This window comes from Jaculus jaculus, chromosome 4, assembly GCF_020740685.1.
Source record: "Jaculus jaculus isolate mJacJac1 chromosome 4, mJacJac1.mat.Y.cur, whole genome shotgun sequence".
Taxonomy (NCBI): domain Eukaryota; kingdom Metazoa; phylum Chordata; class Mammalia; order Rodentia; family Dipodidae; genus Jaculus; species Jaculus jaculus.
The window spans coordinates 110,904,288-110,925,701 of record NC_059105.1 but is presented as its reverse complement, the minus strand read 5'-3'; the positions used below and the strand labels follow the sequence as shown (position 1 = coordinate 110,925,701).

General features: G+C 38.0%; 1 non-coding gene across 1 annotated transcript; it reads right to left on the bottom strand.

Annotated features, from left to right (window-relative positions):
• Positions 1-18,377: 18,377 nt before the first annotated feature.
• Positions 18,378-18,568, bottom strand: LOC123460302. Its single transcript, XR_006636882.1, has one exon. It is a non-coding gene; the product is annotated as a U2 spliceosomal RNA (small nuclear RNA).
• Positions 18,569-21,414: the final 2,846 nt, after the last annotated feature.

Sequence of the window (21,414 nt, the reverse complement as noted above, 5' to 3'; positions counted from 1 at the left end):
CCTGTAATGATTAACTGTTTTCACATTTTCCCCAAGTATGTGTGGTCAAGCACTTGTGATTTCCTGGACTTCTACTTTCAATTACTCTATTAAAGGTGAGAGGCAAAACAACCACAAATGGGGCTTCCCATCATTAATCACTGATCCAGCAGATCCATTTATCTTTAATTATTTATTTTGAAGTTTCCTTTTTACGTCCCTCCAATACTTAGACTTTGGTCCCCCCAATTGAACTATTTCTGACTTTGGTTGTTTTTCTGTAAGGGTTCCTGGTAAATAGTCAATTGCAATTGCCACCATTTAGAAAAATTAGTCATATAACAATGTTTATGTTGTTCCAGGAGGTTCATTGTTTCCTCCTAAGTTTACTGTACTCCATGCCTGACTTTCTTTAAGGCCTTTAAGAAAAACAATTATCTTTGACCCATTTTCTTGTTTTTCCAATTCTATGCCAGAGCCTCTTTCAGATACATTGACCAACACTTTACCGACACCAATTTTTACTGGAAAAGTAAACTTAGAGATTGGGACACCAAGTGAAAGACAGAGAAAGACAAACATTTTATAGAAAACCACATATTTCTGTAGCATAGAGAGCCAAGGATTTTTCTATAGAGGGGCCACATTGGACTTCAAGGAAGAGACAGCTGGGCTGGAACTATGTCAAGCAGCTCTTCAGCGCTCAGTTCCTTGTGATCCTGAAATGGCATGCTTGCCGTCTCCGGCACTAGGTATATATCCTAAGGACTCATCTCATTTCCTTAGAAGTACCTGCTCTACCATGTTTATTGCTGTGCAATTCACAATAGCTGGGAAATGGAACCAACCTAGATGTCCCTCAACTGATGAATGGATTTTGGCACAAGATATGGCACATTTATGCAATGGAGTTCTAGTCAGTGGTAAAGAAAATGAAGTTATAAAATTTGCAGGAAAATGGATGGATCCGGAACGGATTATCCTAAGTGAGGTAACCCAGGCCCAGAAAGCCAAGCGTCACATGTTTTCTCTCATATGTGGATCCTAGCTACAGATAACTGGAAGAGGAAGAGAATGAGAGAGGGAGAGAAAAAAAATGGATGCACCAGGGCCTCCAGCCACTGAAAATGAACTCCAGATACATGTGCCACCTTGTGCATCATTCTAGCTTATATGGTTCCTGGGGATTTGAATCTGGGCCCTCAGGCTTCACAGTCAAGTGCCTTAACTGCTAAGTCATCTCTCTATCCTAACATCCATTTTTTAATTGATACAATGTAAACCGGAAAAGTTTTGAGTAGAGTATCTCATGTTCCCATGTAATTTTAATTTTTGATATTTTTCTTTTCATCATTATTACTATCTTGTGCTTAGGACCAGTTATAGGGCCTTTCACTTTCTGGAAAAGCTCTCTTCCACTAAGCTAAAATCCCAAATCTTAGACAATTTCAAATATTGAAAGACCACAGCTGCCAACCCAAACTACTGTACTTCAAAATTATCCCTTGTAATAGAAAGAGGAAAAAAAAACTTTCCATGATAAAATCTGGATCTATGAATATGTGAACATTAAGTCTGTCCTACAGTAAATACTGTATGGAATACTTCACACTGAAGATAAGAGCAGCATATTCATGAGGAGAAAAATAATAAAAACGAGAACAGTTGTTAAAGAAACTGAAGGCTAATAAATCACCAAACTCCATAAAATCATCAACAGGAGAGGAATTAACTCATAGCTTTCAATAATAACTCTGAGTATTAAAAGGTTCAACTCTCCAATCAAAAGACACAGATTAACAGGCTGGATCAGAAAACAGGATCTATCTATGTTCTATTAAAAAAAAAGAAACAGGGCTTGGTAGATTGCTTAGCTGCTAAGTGCTTGCCTGTGGAGCCTAAGGACCCTGGTTCGAGGCTTGATTCCCCAGGACCCATGTAAGCCAGACACATAAGTTGGCACATGCATCTAGAGTTTGTTTGCAGTGGCTGGAGGTCCTGGTGTGCCCATTTTCCCTCTTTCTATCTGTGTTTTTCTCTGTCTGTCTGTCACTCTCAAATAAATAAATCAAAATAAATAAAAATTACAACCAAAGAAACCCAACATACTGTCAAGAATAGACACTACCTAAGGCTGAAAGGATGGAAAAAGATATTCCAAGCAAATGGAAGTTTTGAAACAAGTGGGTGTGGCTATAATAACTGCTGACAAAGTAGATGTTATGCCCAAGGTAATCAAAGACATAAAGAAGGTCACTTTACACTCAACAAGGGAGCATTTTAGCTGAATACATTATGCTCCTAAACAAATATGCACCAAACATATGTGCACTGATTTTATAATAGATATTAAATATGACAATATCTCACTATTACTTAGGTACATATTCCCTAAGCAGAAATTAAATAGAGAAATGAGGTAAATGACATCACAGATCCAATGGACTTAATAGACACCTAATTAAATTTTCATTCAAACTCTACATAATACACATTTCTCTCAGCAGCCCATAAAATCTTTTCTAAAATGGATTATGCATTGGGACACAAAGAAAGTCTACAAAAATTCAGGAAAATTGACATCATTCCTTGTATTACACATAGCCAACCACAAAACAATACAGCAATACAGCTAGAAATCAACAAGAAAAGAAACAGAAATCACAAAAACTGGAGATTGAACAATACTCTATTGAACAATAAATGGCTCATTGATGAATTCAAGAAGGAAATAAAAAAAATATATAAATGAGTGAAATGAAAACACAATATACCAAAACATAGGGGACTTAACAAAGGTAGTACTAAGAGTGAAATTTATAGCTCTAATTGCCTCTATTATAAAAGTATATATCAAATAATTTAACCTCCATCTGAAGGCTTTGACAAAAAAAGAACAATCCCAACACTAAAGCCCCAGATAGACAGAAATAATCAAGATCAGCTCAGAAACCAATGTATTCAGAAATGGATTAATTAAATAATTGGTGAAACAAAAAGAAGTTTCTCTGAAAAAAAAAAACAAACAAACAATAGACTGCTAGACAATTTAAGCAAAAGAGAGAGAAGACCTTCAACAAGATTAGAAAACTTCTGCCATAATGGAGCTTCCCCCATGTCTGTAAGCATCAATAAAGCCCTTCCTCCATAACTGTGCCTGGTTTGGAAGTTCATCCCAGTGACATAAAGCTGTCTATGACAAGCTGATAACTGCTTTCATCAAAATAGCATGTATAAAATTAATCCACAAAAATCAGTGACTATCTTAATTTTCAATCCCAATAATACTTCGATAGAAATCAGGGAAACAGTCTCATTCAGAATAGTAGAAAAAAGTTAAATATATCAGAATATCACTAACCAATGAAGGGAATGACCTCTTCAATGAAAGCATTAATACACACACACACAAAGAAATTGAAGGAAACACCAGAAGATGTTAAAAAAAAGCCTCCCATTCTCATGGATTTGAAGAATTAATACTGTGGATATGGCCTTCCTACCAAAGGCAATATACCGATTAATTACAAACTCAATCACACTAAAAGATACAACTTTTTAAGAGAGAGAGAGGGAGGGAGAATTTGGGTGGAAATACCATGCTGAGGTGGGAAAAGTCTTACTCTGACACTGTAGGTTGTTGTAGGTAAATCCCACCTCCATCATAAACTGGATTTCATACCTATGCCTTCCCCATTCTGATAGACTGAATCTCTTGAAACCATGAACCAAATAATTATACCTTTCCTTTCTTACCTGTTTTTTTTTCTTTTTATATTTTATTCACAGTGATGAGGCAGTAAATGAGTTTTCCTCTGCTCCCAGGTTTTTGTAGTATAACATTAAAAAATTCATTCATTACAGTTCCAAGAGTTGCTATGGCCAATTTTACTTTTTTAAAAAATCAACTTTTGTGTTGATTACATTGGATAATTATTATTGCTTATCTTCTGTTTCCTGGGATATAATTTGACTAATTTTACCAATCGAAAGTCCACACTTACATAAAGTTGATCAATAATTACACAAGTATTACAGACAAAGGGTATTGGGGCATATTAGGGCAAAGGTGTTAGAATTACCATTACTAAAAAAAAAGTCTTTGCATTATACTCTTCAAAAATTAGTATGTAAAATATTTTAATTATTTATTTCCAAGGAGAGAGGATGGGGGGGATAGAATGGGTATATCGAAGTGTACAGCCACTACAAAGTGACGTCTAGGTGCATGTGCAACTTTGTGCTTTACATGGGCCTGGGGAGATAAATCCAGGCCTTTAGGCTTTTCAGACAAGCACCATATCCATTGAGCAATCTCTCCAGCCCTAATTTTGATTAATAATGAAAAAAAATAGTCAAAATTCAGAAGCAAAAAGAGACTATCTCTTTGAGATAACAATAAATGAATTGTTCTTAATCATAAAACATTATTCCATAAGACAAGTATTGATTATTTCAAATATATTAAAATTGACCATAATTTAAAATCATGTTGGAGTATACACTTAAACAACAAAGTAGCATTTATGCTAATAAATTAAAATTATATATATATGATTAAGAATGTACATAATAAGACATCTAGAAATAATCAAAGGCAAACAGTGACAATTTGGAAGAAGACTAGAAAAATTTCTTTTGAGACACTCTAACTTAAGTAAACATGTCACTATATTCTTAGAAGCAATGCATGGATATGCCACAAAAGCTTGTAGGTAAAAATAAAAGCTTATGTAGAATGTATGTACATATATGTATGTGTGTGTGGTGTGTGTGTGTCTATGTGTATGTCTATGTGTGTGTGTATATATATGTATGTGTATATATATATATGTGTGTGTGTGTGTGTGTCTATGTGTGTGTATATATATATAGACACACACACACACACATATATATATGTACATATATATATGTCTATATATATATTTTTTCATTTATTCATACCAGTGAGCACTCTACACTAGTTCAAATGAATTTTAAAAAGCCATTTTTATGCATATGAATGAATAAATGAATATAATATTGAGCATAGTAAGCAAACAAATATTGAAATTGATTAGAAAAAAGCTTTATAATTCAATAAACTTTAAACAAAAATACTTTCTAATGTCAATGATGTATGTCTATATAGCTGTAGTTTAAATGGATATAAATGATAATTTATTTATAATAATTTTTTTCTGAGTGTAGTAATTTTGTAACTAAAGGCAAATTCTGCATTTAAAAGTAATAATTTGGAGCAAAATAAAAATCTAAATATCTTGCAGACAGCAGATTCCATGTTTTTATTCATATTTAATTGCATAATAAAAACTTATGTAAGAAGGATAGTGACAGACCAAGTAGTTTTAGGAACATCAAATATTGCTTTCTGATACATGTGCATTTCCTCTGGCTCATTTGCTTTATACATTGGTCTCCTATAGCTGTATCAACGTCTCACAGAGTTTCAGGCTTAAAGACATTAAGTACATGACCCTATGGCTCTGACTCTCAAAAATCAAGTGTTACCTGATCAAAACTCAGTTGGAGCCCAGGTTGTGCTTCTGCTGGGTTAGCTCCCAGTCTGTTAACATCTTCCAAAGCTCCATGTCATGTCTTAGGCTACTTGTTAATCTTCAAAACTTATCAGACACACCTCTTCTTCTCTTTGCCCAGCTCCTGTTTCTGTCTCTATTATTCCTGTATTTCTTCTGAAAGGACCCATGTGAATTCAAATGGGATCTTACAAGTTCCCTAAAGACCCATGTGCTGAATGATTGTTTACCTATCTATGGCACAGCTAGGGAGGTGGTGGAACTTTCAGAAGGTAGGATCTAGTGTGAACTAAAGTGAAGAACATCATTCAATTACAGGGGATATTGGCATTCTTGTCTGTTCCTCTCCCTCTTGGCTTTTATGTGAATATGTAGTGACCAACTTTGCTCCACTGCACACCTCCCACCAGGTTATACTGGGCATGTCAGGAAAAGCAAGGCAGCCACTAAGGACTGTGAAGAGCTGATCGAATTCCTTTCCTTCTTTTAAAATTGACTACCTGAGAACTTGGAGTGGTGGGGGACTTTTAATCCCAGAGCTTAGGAGGCAGACATAGTAGGATTTCTATGAGTTCAAAGCCACAATAAGACTACATAGCAAATTTCAGGTCAGCTTTGGCTAGAGTTAGACTCTACCTTGGGGGGAAAAATTATTTAGAAAGTCAGGGTGCCCACTCTCACCATTGTTCTTCAACATAATACAAGAAGTATTACCCCAAGCAATAAGACAGTAAAAAGAAATAAGAGACACAAATTGGAAAGGAGAAAGTCAAGTTAGCCCTTTTTGCAGGTGATAATGATCCTATACATAAGTGACCCAGAAATCTCCATCTCAAAACTTCTCAAAACTTCTAAACAAAATTAATGCACAAAATCAGTGCCTTTCTGTATGCAAAGGACAAATATACATAGAAATAAATTAGTGAGTCTGTCCCAAATTTAATAGCAAAAACAAAAAAGAATTAAATACCTTGGAATAACATTAACCAAGGATATTAAAGGCTTATATAATGAAAACACACACACACACACACACACACACACACACACACACACACACACACAAACACTCAGGAAAACCTCAAGAAATGGATGAGTAATGGGAGAGGTAGAGACCTTGCATGCTCCTGGATTGGTAAAAATAATATTGTGAAAATGCCTATTCTACCAAAAGCAATATACAGATTTAAACCAATACCAATAAAAATTCCATCACTATTCTTCACAGAGATAGAAATAATGGTCTCAAAATTCATATGGAATGGCAGTAAGCCTGGGCTATCCAAACATATCTTTGCCAGCTTTACCACTGACAGAAGCCTAATATCTAGTATCTACAAAGAATTCAAAAAGTAAAGTTTAAAAAAATCAGGCTGGAGAGATGGCTTAGTGGTTAAGCACTTGCCTGTGAAGCCTAAGGACCCCAGCTCAAGGTTCCATTCACCAGGACCCATGTTAGCCAGATGCACAAGGGGGCGCACGCATCTGGAGTTTGTTTGCAGTGGCTGGAAGCCCTGGCTTGCCCATTCTCTCTCTCTGCCTCTTTCTCTCTCTCTGTTTGTTGCTCTCAAATAAATAAATAAAATAAACAATTTTTTTTAAATCAAACAATTTACTCCAAAAATGGGTAAGAGAACTGAATAGAGAGTACTCAGAGGAAAAATTAAAAATGGCTCTCACACAAATATCCCAAACCATTAGGGAAATGAAAATTAATACAACCATGAGTTTCTACCTTACTCCAGTAAGAATGACAATTATTAAAAAAATCTAACAACAACAAGTGTTGTCAAGGATGTGGGGAAAAAGGAACTCCAATCCATTATGGGTGGGAAAGTAAACTTCTACAAACACTATGGAAATAAATTTTGGGATTCCTGAAAAGGATGAATTTAGAGCTACCAACAAAACCAGTTATTCCCTTCCTGGGTATTTATCCTAAATGCTCCATTCATTGATACAGAGATGTTTACTCAACCATGTTTATAGATGCTCAATTCATTATAGCTAACAACTAGAATCAACCTAGCCATCATTGGATAAATGGAAAATGAAGTTGTGATACATTTACACAATGGAATTCTATTTAGCAGTAAGGAAAAATGCTGCAATGAAATTTATACAAAAATGTGCAGACTTGGTACAGATCATACTCAGGGAACTCACACAATCACAGAAAAACAAAAGCTGCATGGCGTCACTTATCTGTGATTCTTAACCTAAATCTTCTCAAGTTGCTGACATATCTAACGTGCAATTCAAGGCCCGGGCAATAGGGCTGGAAGGGTTTGGAAACAAATACAAAATTAAATCCAAAATGAGCTGTTAACATAGCAATCTTCATCTTTGGCAATAGCCTAAATGACATAACCTTCAAAGGTGTAAGAAGGGCACACCTAGAAAATAAGCCCTGGGGAGGACGGGATGAAGCCTAAGCTTAAAAGATGTTCTTCCTGTCTCTGGCCTGTAGCCCCCAGTATCAGTGATTTATGGTTACCCACATTGAGCTGTTGATCCTAGAGATCTAACAGGCCCAAAATCAATACAAGTTTCTCTAAAAGCACTTGATTATCCACCTGAAGCAAAAGCTAAGACCTTATTGCTGAAGACACCATATGCTTCTGACACAGAGAGACATGGCTGGAATTCAGCGAAAGCCATTCCCCAGACAGTTAGCCTGTCTAGTGCTGGAAAGCACTACATGAGCTACTGGGGGAAAGAGGCCAACAATGTTCTGAGCAACCAGACGTCGAAGCTAGTCAGAAGCAGACACCATGAAAGGATGTACATGTAAGTGTAATAGTAGCCCACAGCCTCAGTGGGTAACCAATAGCTTTCTGACTGGCTAAGAAATTTGCTCAGTGTAAAGGAATACATATCTGAAATTGGGAACCAGATCAGAATCCTATACAGACAAAGATTATGTTCTCCAGTGTCAAGCTCTCACTAATCATTGGATATCAGAAGGGTTACATACACCAAATTCTCCCTAAATTAATAATGCTTATCCCATTTAAACTATGCTGACTTCACTCTCCATTTGAGAATCTCTTCTTCTTTTTCAGAAGGTAGCAAGACCAGAGGATATAAACTAGCCCTCATACTTCAGCCAAGCCACAGCTGAAGCCACAGAGGAACTGGGGAAATGAGCAAGAGTGCTGCTTCCATACTGAACCTGATAATTAGGGCCAGGGCATAGAAGACAGACCCTGAGGATACTCAACACCTACAAAAGCAGAGATCCAGAGGCTCCTAATAACTCATCACTGAAGTAGACTTAAAATTCACCCACCATGGCTCAGGGAATTTTGCAGAAGAGGAGGTGTAAAGTATGTAAGAGCCACATGTTAAAATGTCATGCCCAGCGGTCTTCCCTATCCACCAAAATAATTGACTGCTATTCCTTCAAAACCACATCTCATGAGGAATACTTGCAATCCCACTGAGGAGTGTCATCAAAGAATGAGGGCACGGATGAAGGAAAAGAGGGTACCAACAAATGATGTATCCATATGAGATTTGTTGATAATAATGATAACATTAAAAATTGACTACCTGAGGTCTTTTTGCCACAATAATGGAAATTTTTAATAACATACATCTTTACCATGTAGACCTTCTAGACATAATGGTGTAGATATCTTTGTGGGAAGAATTAAGTAGAATCATTACAGGTGGAAAGTTATTTGAGACCCATTATAATAATAACCATTTAAAATTAATACTTCTGATTATTAACTAATCTAATACTTGATTATTTTATGATTAAATAATGATGTATAACTGACACACTGTGACTAATTTTTGGTGTATGTACTTACAGAAATGATAATATATTTTAAAGTGACAGAAAATATTTTCAGCATTAGCATAACCATCCATGCTTTGTATGTGACTAGATAAAATAATGCTATGTTATGGTATTATGATTGTAAGCTTGATCCTCAGGTTGAAAGTACTGGGAATTTCTGTGGGACCTTTAAAAGGAGTTAAAGTAATTAAAGTTCCCTGGGTTTGGGGGTATGTTCTTGAGAGTTATAATTAGAGCCCCCTCTCCCTTTCTTGGCTTGAGATGTAACTGCTTGCTCTATAGTCTCTTTATTTCCATCTTCCAGTTGCCTTTATGTCCTCACCAGAACTAAGCCAATGCAGGTGCTATGTCCTGTATCTTCCAGAACTCAGAGCTGAGTAAATCCTTTTCCCTTATATATTTAGATACTTCAGTTATTTTTTTAGTTATGAAAAAGCTCACTGATGTTAAAGAATCCATGAGTGCACATGGTTGTTAGATTATTAACTATGAATAATATAGGGTTAACCAAAAATGCTTCTGTATTTAAAGACACTCGTCTTAGAAATTTAAGAATTTAACTTTAATCATTTTTGGAATGGTTCATGGCTTTAAAAAAAATGTTATGCCACAGTTGCCTTGAAAAATATAACAGTTTGGGATTCATTGTTACTCGAGAAAAGTATGAAAACTGATTTTGCCTCCAGGCATCACATAAATATCTCCCATGTCTCTTTACATTAGTTTTTAGTCTTTATAAGAACCGATGCTTCAGTCTCCAAACCTAGCTATAAAAATATTGAAATCTATGCTAGAATGAGTGACAAGGAAGGGGTTAGAAGAGTATGGAGTGCCCAGGTAGCTGCACTGTATTTTGAAATCAGTGGAAACAGGCTCAAGAGAAAGCCTATGACTGAGTTGTGATGATTCCAAACCAGTGGAAGCACAGAAGTTAAATAAAATCTGGATGGGATATTGTGAGAAAAACTGAACTAGGAGCAGACCATGGCAAGAGACTAAAATGTCCCTCCCTTTCCTCATCTGGCCATTGTTTGTGAAAGAACATCAATTAATAATGGGAGCAGCACAAAGAAAACTTAACCACATCTGTATTAGAGTAGAACTCTCACAACTATAAGGGAAAATAAGTAAATTAATACAGCCAAGACATTTATGCCTACTGATAAAATATGATCCCTGCATAGATAACATAGATAGGATTTAGAAAAATATGACTAAATATTAAATATGTAGCATGATAGAGGGTAAGAGACAAATATCTAACCCTATGATGTTTGGATACAGGTGCTTTCTTTTTCATGTGCTATTCATCTTTGGTCCACAAAACTCTCCTACGTCTATTCTGATAATCCATCCACTTGTACTTTCTAAATCTATGAAGATGGTAGAAGTCACAGAGGGAATCCTCTTATCTCCTGTAGCAACTGCCACAGTTTATACCTTCATCATTATTACAATTCTATTTCTTCCACATCATTGCCTAAAATGGTAGAATAGTTCTTTTAATTTTAACCATTCAAATATGTGTTTCCATTGACTGTACTATGGTTTTAGGGTACAGTGCCCTGTGTTTTTGTTATTTATTTGCAAATCATTATTGAAATGTGTGTTCAGATATTTTTCCCTTTATTATATTGTTTCTTTGTCTTGTTTAGAGAATACTTTAGATATATATTTTTTTCTTTTTTTGTTAATTAGTTTTGTGTTCAGCAAATACAGTAAGTTTGGTACCATTATTAGGCTCATCCATGACCTACCACCTCCCCGTTGGCCCCTCCATGTTGAGATATATGGGTCATGCATTGTGGAGTTAGCCCACAGTTATGGGTAAGATAAATGTTTCTGCATATCATGACCCAACATGTGGCTCTGACATTCTTTCAAACCCCCTCCTCCACAAAATTTCCCTGAGCCATGTTGGGTTCATTTTTGGTCTGTTTCAGTGATGAGGTGTTGGGGGCCTCTGAGGCTCTGGCTCTCTGATTTGGTAGGAGTTAATTTTTCTCTGTGTTGGTCTCCTTCCCCTTATGCAGGTATTCAGTGCATCAGGAAAACAGCACCCTTGCTTGTTTCACCAATTTTTCTTAGTTTCAGCCAGGGCCCTTCTGAGGTATGATGGGGTGGCTCTCTCCTTAGGATGTACATCTATCTTGAAAAGAGAAGCAGATTCTCCAAAGGAGAGCCAGTTAGTGCCAGGACAAATGAGATAACCCTTACTTTTTAATAGAGATTTTAGTATGTGTAGGCCCTCTTGTATCCCATGATTGATGGTAGCTTGATATTGGAGAGTGGGCTAATATTTGGATATGGTTCTGACTTGTTTCCCAGCTCCAGCTATGGATCCCATACCACTGAGGGAATCAGTTAGCCAAATCAAGAGCAGTTGGTTCCCCACCATGGCTGTGTGCCACTATTGCACTTGTGTGAGCATCACACCAGACTATTTGTTGCTAAGTAGGTTAGACCATGAGTTTCTTGGACAGATATTGGTTGTTTTCCCCCAGTCACCCATGTAGCACCTTCTGGCAGTAGATGTGCTGACTGTCTGTGGACTGACTCTCTTCTAGTTTCCAGCCCGGCCATTACATTTTACATGTCAAATGCATATGGTGTCTTCAGCAGTAGGGTCTTACCACTAACCTTGGTGGGTCATAAAGTACTCTGATAGAAATCTGCCTGTCTTTTAGTAAACCTTGTAGGTCTCACTGATCATATGCTCATTGTGGATGATAGCCCCATGCTGGTACTGGGAGTTACAGGTCAGTGCCCACTAAGAAAATGAGGAAAAAAGATAAATAATATACAAGAGTTAGAGAGAAGAGAGAGGGAGAGGAAGGGAGGGAAGATGTAGAAGATTAAGGTTAGCCTTGATCCTACCCTCTCCAGTGTCTTGCGGTTCAGGTGTTCCCTGTAAGGGTCCGGTGAAGGTTCAGCCATTTGGTCTGCCTTTTACTAAGTAGAATTTTATGGTACCATTGCTGTTTGAGTCTAGATTTGTGTTTCCCACCCCTTCAATGCCCTCTTCTCCCTCCCCATCCATCCTAGTTTCTAGTCCACAAGAAGCTTGCTGGGTATGTAAGGCATCTTGGGTACAGTCAGGTTATGTGCTGTAGATGAGTGAGACTATGGTGATTTTTTTTTTTTTTTCTGTGATTGGGTAAGTTCACTGAGACTGATCTGTTACAGGTTCAACCATTTTCCTCAAATTTCATTGTGTCATTTTTTCTTACTGCTGTATAGAATTCCATTGTGTAGATATAGCACATCTTAGTTATCCATTCTTCTAGTGATGGACATCTGGGTTGATTCCAGCTCTTAGCTATTACAAATAGAGCCACTACAAACATGGTTCAGCAAATCTCTCTGGCCTGTGGTTTGAAGGTGTTAGGGTAGATTCCCAGTAAGGGAATAATTGAGTCTGTTGGTATCTCTATAGTCAGCTTTTTCAGGAATTTCCATATTGCTGTCCAAAGTGGTTGTATCATCCTAAATTCCCACCAACAGTGGGTGAGTGTTCCTACTTCTCCACATCCTTGCCAGCATTTATTTTCATTTGATTTTTTTTTTATTTTTAATTTTTTTTAAATTATTTATTTATTTATTTATTTGAGAGCTACAGACACAGATAGAAAGACAGAGAGAGGGAGAGAGAGAGAATGGGCGCGTCAGGGCTTCCAGCCTCTGCAAACGAACTCCAGACGCATGCACCCACTTGTGCATCTGGCTAACGTGGGACCTGGTGATCCGAGCCTCGAACCAGGGTCCTTAGGCTTCACAGGCAAGCGCTTAACCGCTAAGCCATTTCTCCAGCCCTCATTTGATTTTTTGATGTTTGCTATCCTTATTGGGGTATGGTGGCATCTCATAGTTGTTTTAATTTGCATTTCTCTGATGATTAGGGATGATGAATATTTTCTTAGGTGTGTGTTTGTCATTTATATTTCTTCCTGTCTGAACTGCCTGTTCATCTCTTTGCCCCATTTTGTGAGTGGGGAGTTTGACTTCTTACTGTTTATATTTTTGAGTTCTTTGTAGATTCTGGAGATAAGGCCTCTATCAGTTGGATATCCCACAAATATTTTCTCCCATTCTGTGGGTAATCTATTGACTTCACTTATTGTATGCTTGTCTGTAGAAAAGTTCTTCACCTTCATGTGATCCCATTGTGCCTCGGCCAGCAGGGAGTTGAACAAAGAAGCGAGGGGAAAAATAACCTGAATGAAAGAAGACACAAGGAGACCATGCTAGATGTTTGTCACGGCCTTGAGAGTTTATTCTTACATGTAGGTTTATATAGGGTTGTAGGGGGAAGGGGACATGGTCAGGGCAAGGAGTTGTCAGGAAACCTAGAGGGAATGTAATTAGGTGTTCATCTAATCTTGCCTAACTGGCTTAACATCCTGAGTGCACCAGGTTTCACATCCTGACCATAAATTGGCCTTTTGCAAAAGATAAGATTCTATAAGTAGTCTGCTGACCTGTTCCAGAAGTACCTAACAGAGAGCTGGATGGACCCACTTTCTGAGTAATGAGTCAGTTTATGAGCAGGCCCAGGCAAAATGGAGAGGCTTTTGCTCCATGGCTCCCGACATCTCCTCCCTTCTTTTATACAAAGAGGGGGAGGCCCGCTATTCTGCGGTGGGCTGCAATGCCTTTGTTTCTTCATCAGCTACTGGCAGGATGGGGGAGTATTCAGCCAAGCATACAATCTCCTGGGAGTTGAATATCAGGTGAGGAAGTAGAAACTTAACTTGCTATATGGCAGTTTCTGTTAACATGGCCGTGGTTTGATTCATAGCTCCCAACATCTCCTCAGGGAAGGCCCACCTTGCAGCAGTGGGCATTAACCAACTGGGGGAGTAGGGACCTGACTCCTCCCGTGGGACGTCTCTTTCCCACAATCTTTGGCCCTTGGTACCTTTTGGGGAGGGGAGGCAGGGCCTATGTGGCTGGAGAGCAAGGCATGGCCTTAGTGATAACAGTTATGGTACCAATTTCTATGCAAGCCAGGTATACCTCTCAGGGAATCCAGACGTGGTCAGATAAGGACCTTCCCCTGAAGTGCTTTGCCTTGTACCCACATTGGTGCCCATATCGCACTCAATTCATTGTGAGCCAACATGTATAGGTCTGTATCCTCATGCAGCTCCCATAGGAGGGGTAGCTATTTGTCCATGACAGGTAGACTGCAGTGATAGGAGAGATGTAGAGGACAGCAGTATAGTAAATAAGTTCAGAATGTAAGATCAAGGGAGAGTGACAGCAGCAGGTGGTAAGTCTTCAGTGGCAATGCCTTGCCTTGATCCACCAGCTCCAGTCTGTGATAATGAACCTGTAAAGGCTGCACCTTAATGGCTTTAATCTGTTGACATATAAAAGACATGATTTTAATTATAATAACGGGTCTGATTGTGAGTGAGAGGATTAAGATAAGTAGAGGTCCTTCCAGCTTTGTCCTGTTAGGGAAAAAGGGGAGATTCTCTCAGGGAAGTGTTTCTTCCCTGGATATGTGAGATGTTACTGGAGGATCATCAGCTTGTTTTACAAGTCTCTCTGGTAGCCATCTTGCAGCATTTTCTTTAGTGTCAAACAAGCATACTGATCTTTGGCCCCAAATGAGTACTGGGTCTAGGCCATTCCATTTTAAAGTTAAAAGATCTTTCCACATGGCTTTTCAAAGTTATTTTTTGTATTTGTGTGCCAAAAGTGATCAGCAGCTGAATTTCCCTGAGTATCAAGGGTTAAAAAGTTTAGGACAAACAAGGCATGATGAAGGATATTTCTTGGAGAGCCTTTTATGGGATATAAATCTCCTGTTTTTAACTTTTCGAGGGTAAATGGACCCAGAAGAGGTCCCCCTCCTGCCAGAACACCCCAGTGGGTGTAAAGTCAGTGGCACAAATGACCAGAAGAGGCTTTTTATAAGAGATAAAAGTGACTCTTTGGCTCAGAATTGTAGCCTCCAATATCTTCAGGGCCTCTAAAATTTACCACAGGTAAACTAAATGTAAAATGCTGATGAGGAGTGTAAGGAATTGTAAAAACAAACAAAAAAAAAGCAATCCTTTAGGTCAATAGTGATTTTACAATGTCCTGCAGGAATTGCTACTGGAGTGGGGAGGCCTGGTTGTAGGGCCCCCATAGGTACCATGGCCTTATTAATTTCTCTAATGTCCTGGAGAAATACAAAGATAGGAGTATTCCAAGGAGAGGTGGTAGGTCCAATATGGCCTGCAGCAAGTTGTTCCTGTACTAACATTGTGGCTGTAGCTAATTTCAGAAGTTAAGGGCCATTTATACATTTAAGGTATTTTTTTTTTTTATCTTTGGTTACAGATTTCTCTCTGAGTGTTTAAGACCGAGCAGATACCCAAAAGTTAATTAGGAATTAATTTTAGAGGTCATTAATGGCTCTCCAAAGAGACTTTAGGGACACAGGAGTAGCCCCATAGTTTATTGGTGTCTTGCCTGTTAGGATGAGTCAGGGCCATGCTGGCCAAGTAATTTTCCCTTATTTGGGAAGTCAGGAAGGCCAATTGTTCCTCAGTTGTGACTCTCCTGTTTTAGAATGTACACCAATTTTGTTTGGGTCTCCATATCCTCCCTGCTCAGTAAGACAGGTGATTTACCAGGGGGCCAGTGTAGAAGTGTCCCATCATCTCCAGTGGCCTCATGACATGGGATTACATGCCAAAATATTGACACTTTTTACTCTAATGATTCCAGTTGGCTTTGGCTTATACATAGGTGATTAACACAATCAGAAAGGAAGTTACATCAGCCTGGATGTATGTACATATAGAGCACATTTGATTATTGAAATAGATTAAGTTAAAGAATGGCACAAGGGCTTCTAAAATCATTTTGTCCTATCTTTAAAATTTTTGTTGTACTGTGGCAGCATAAGCCCCATATATCTGAGGCATAGGAAGTAGGCACATCTCACATTTTAAATATCTAACATTTATAAATATAGGCAGAACCTGTTACCAGTCTTGAAAACAGTACCAATTGATTTATAAACTTAACTAATTTAACCTAGAAATTATCAGAAAAGAACAAGTAAGACAGTATAAGGTCTTAACACCTGTGTGAAAATATTTTGATTAGTTTAGATATCTGAGTGGGTACAAATTACCCAGAAAACATTGGAAACAGAACCATAGAGCTTGAATTTATATATATATATATATATATATATATTTAGATGAGAAACAATGTTTGAGCATGAGGCTGTACCCTAAAGTAGGGAATATGTCTTAAGAGCTAATGTTATAAGCATTGGACTTAAGATGTAAAAATTGAGACAGTTACTTTACATACAATAGAGTAGAATTTGGTCTTTCCTGAGCCAAAATAGCTAGCTAAAAATTAATATAACTCTTGATAATTTTTTTTGAAAGAAAAAACATTATTTGACAACCAATGATTTTGGCTTAAACTTGATAGCTATTGATTTTATGTACCACAGAAATTTTTATTAACATAAAACAATTTTATGTTTTATCCATGACTTAAATTTGATAAAGTTGAAGTAAGCTATCCCAACAAATCCCAGGAAGATGAAAGTCATTATTGCTGAAATTAAATCACTTAAACCTAAGTGATTAAACCTACTTATGACCATTCAATAAAATTAGCATAAATAAGACAGAAGCTATCTGTAAAGTCACAATGTCTTTAGGTATGAGTACTTCACCTTTGGAAATTAACCATTTCTATGTGAGCCTTTATCTTTAGAATAGTTAAAACCTTGATGAAAAGAGGAACCTAGCTTACTTTACTGAGAGAGGCTTAAAGCCAGTTTTATAACCCTTAAATCATAACAAATTAGCATCAGTGACCTGTTAATGAGTGAGGCCTTATCATAAGACTCAGTTTATCCATTTAACATTTTGTCTAGTGAGAGACTTTATCTAACAGATGTGACTTTAGGTGTTCATTAGAGATGAACTAAAGAGAACCACAGTTATATGCTGTATTCCTTTTTCCTTGTCAGAGACAATTGGCCAATTTTGTCTCTAGTCAGAGTCTGGGGGACACATGGCTTAAACTTGCATGGGGTTTGAGATAAAGGGGGTTCCGCCCTTTTTTTTTAAGCGTCCAGCTTTCCATGAATTTAAGTAGCATATGTTGGAAAGCAAGAGCAAAATGAAATTACAGAGCACAGAGATAAGCATTCTGACATTTCTTTTCTATTCCAAAGTTGTTTGTTTTTACATAGCAAATTTACCCATTTGCGAAATGCAAGGTGATAGACTCTTGTCTATGTTTAACCTGGTAAAACCTCTGATTACATCTGTACTTATGACTTTGTGACTCACTGTTGCAGTCCGGTTCGCATTGCTGGTAGAAATCACCCAACCAAGAGTAGCTTCTGGGAAAAAGAGGCTTATTTTAGCTTACAGGCTCGAGGGGAAGCTCCACGATGGCAGGGGAAAACGATGGCATGAACAGAGGGTGGACATCACCCCCTGGCCAACATAAGATGGACCACAGCAACAGGAGGGTGTGCCAAACACTGGCATGGGGAAACTGGCTATAAAGCCCATAAGCCCGCCCCCAACAATACACTCCCTCCAGGAGGCATTAATTCCCAAATATCCATCAGCTGGGGAGCTAGCATTCGCAACACCTAAGTTTATGGGGGACACCTGAATCAAACCACCACACCCACCTAACACAGGCATCACCTGTGTCTAATGTAAGATGAATTTAGATTAAGACTTTGTCCCTATATAAAACTTTTAGAGTATCCTTAAGAGTCTGTAAATGCTTGAAGAATCTCTAACTTTAGGCATGGCATTTAGGTTTAGCCTGAAAATTCTTTCCTACATACACACATCTTTATCCACATACTTTAACATGCTCAGTACCACTCAAAAAGTATTTTTAACGAGCATTCTATGTCCCACCATTGAAAAAAATCTTTTCCAGTTCCTTCAACCAATTCATCTCACCCCATCATTAATTATGTTTTCTCTCTCTCTCTCTCTCTCTCTCTCTCTCTCTCTCTCTCTCTCTCGCTTTGTTTTTAAATTCCCCTGAGGGGGTTCACTGATCCTGGAAGTACTGCAATACCAGGTCGATGCGTGGAGTGGACGGAGTAAGCTCCTATTCCAACTCCAAGCTCCAAAAATCCATTTAATATATTGTCATCGGATAGAGGACATATCATATATTAAACTGATAAGAACAGATACTACACTTGATCTTAGCCAAAAGGCGGAGAAGTGATTATCTTTCTTATAAGGCTATTAAAAAATTACACCAAATTGATTAATCCTATTACTAAAAAGAAAGCAGTCTTAATACAATTTTATATCATTAATACCAATAACACACTTGGGAATGATTTTATTAGGAGTAGCTAAGGCAAATTGTGTTGTTATCTTGAGGCAGGCTGGCTCAGAAGTCAGATCAGTTACTTCCACCTTTTAAGTAACAGGACATTACAATCTTTTTTTTTTTTTTTAATATCTGACAAATTATAAGTTACCTGTTTAGAGGAAGTTTTGTTGTTTTTCATGATCCTCTATGTAAGGTGAAGTTGACATAGAACAAATATCTGTCAAATTCACTCCTGTAAAAGACATTTAACTTTTCTTTTTTAATTTCTATGCTTAGGTCTTTGATTTCCTTGAAATGGTTCACTAGAAGAGAAAGGAATGTCACCTGCATCCGTCTCATCTCTTTAGTTACAAACAGTCACAAACATGACACAACTAGCAAGCACAATGAGCACACATAAACACATATACACACACATGTAAAAAGAACATATCTCCTGATAAAATCAAAAAGAACTTGAAGCAATCTCAATTCCTTGTGTTTTTAAAATATCTTTTACTATGGAAATTAGCTCCTTTTTACTGTTTGTTAAATCTTTTTTTTTTTTTTTTTCTTTAACCCATGGTCCTTGTGCCTTGAGAGAAGTTTTAAGCCTTTCAACAAATTATGCTTACTTAGGGTCTGTCCCATGTTATAAAAGGAGAGAGGAGAAACGGCAACACAAAGGGCAACGTTCCCAGTTGGAGAATTGGCATGGGGGGTTTCCCGGTGGGCCTGGAGTGAGCCTGACCATAATTCTAAGAACTGGAAGCCACTCTAAGAGCATTTACTGGCTGTTGGGTACCCAGTTTTGTTGATAGGAAGAGAGTCTAGATAGGAGGTCTTTGCCAACACCCAAATGGGCTGTTGGGCTTCGCACATGGAGCTACAGGCCTTCAGCCAATGCCAGAGGGTAGCCCTGGCCATGAGGCTGTAGTTGCCCTGTTGCTATGTTGCAATTCCACATGATGGCACCAACCGAAAGTAAAAGGAAGAAAAGTGCGAAAAGGAAGTCCCGCAGTTCTTGTGCCTTGAAAAAAAATGACTCAATAGTCTTTACTTTAATTGCCTAAAATTTGTTGCTTACCTCAAACGGATTAGTTTCACAGGTGGGCTTTTCTGAGTTGATTGCGGTGCAGGTCTGTTTTACAGGTGTATTGCCTGTAGTGACCTCTGTGCAGACCTTCATTCACCCCTCTGGTGGGGTGGCGGTCTAATGGCTGGGACTGCCATCCTCTTTGAGCGACGTTCATGTCACACTTTGTACCTCGGGCCTCACGTTCGGGCACAATTTGCCCTGGCCAGCGGGGAGTCAAACAAAGAAGCGAGGGGAAAAAGAACCTGAATGAAAGAAGGCAAACAGACACAAGAAGGAGACCATGCTAGATGTTTGTCATGGCCTCGAGAGTTTATTCTTTTTTTTTTTTAAGGTTTTTTTTTGTTGTTTTTTTTTTTTGCTTATTTATTTGAGAGCGACAGACACAGAGAGAGAAAGAGACAGAAAGAGACAGATAGAGAGAGAGAATGGGCGCTCCAGGGCCTCCAGCCACTGCAAATGAACTCCAGACATGTGCGTCCCCTTGTGCATCTGGCTAACGTGGGTCCTGACCATAAACTGGCCTTTTGCAAAAGATCAGATTCTGTAAGTAGTCTGCTGACTGGTTCCAGAAATACCTAACAGAAAGCTGGGTAGACCAGCTTTCTGAGCAATGAGTCAGTTTATGAGCAGGCCCAGGCAAAATGGAGAGGCTTTTGCTCCATGGCTCCTGACACCATTGGTTGAGTGACTATTTAAGATTGTGAGCTACTGGGATTTTGTTCAGGAAGTCTTTTTCCATTCCTATATCATGAAAAGTACTTCCTAAATTTTCTTCTAGTAGTATTCCAATTTCTGCTCTTATGTTGAGGTCTTTGATCCATTTGGATTTCAATGTCATGCATGGTGAAATGTGTGGATCAAGTTTCAGTTTCCTGCATATGGTTATCCAGTTTGTTCAGCACCATTTGTTGAAGATGCTATCTTTTATCCAGCCTGTATTGTTCAGGCCTTTGTCAAATATCAAGTAGCTATACTTGCTTGGCCCAAAATCCGGGTCCTCAATTCTATTTCATTGATCTGTACTTCTGTTCTTATGTCAGTACCATGCTGTTTTTATTGCTATGGCTTTGTAATATAGCTTTAGATGAGGTATGGTGATGCCTCCAGAGGTATTTATTTTGCTGAGGATATGTTTGGATATGTGAGGCCTTCTGCCTTTCCATATGAAATTTGAGATCGTTTTTCTATCTCTGTGAAGAACACTGTAGGGATTTTTATTGGAATTGCATTAAATCTGCATATTGCCTTTGGTAGGATTGTCATCTTCACAATGTTAATTCTGCCTATCCAGGAGAATGGTAGGTCTTTCCATTTTCTTAAGTCCTCCTCGATATCTTTTTTCAGCACTTTTATGTTTTCATAGAATAGATCTTTCACTTCCTTGGTTAACATTATTCCAAGGTATTTTACTTTTTTGTTGCTACTGAAAATGGGACTATGTCCCTTATTTCTTTCTCTGTACCTTTGTCACTTGCATATAGAAAGGCTACTTATTTTTGTGCATTGATTTTGCATCCTGATACTTTGCTATAGGAGTTAATCACATTCAGGAGTTTTGGGATGGAATCTCTCAGGTCTCTTACATATAAAGTCATGTCATCAGCAAATAGAGCTAACTTAACTTATTCCTTTCCAAATTGTATCCCTTTTATTTC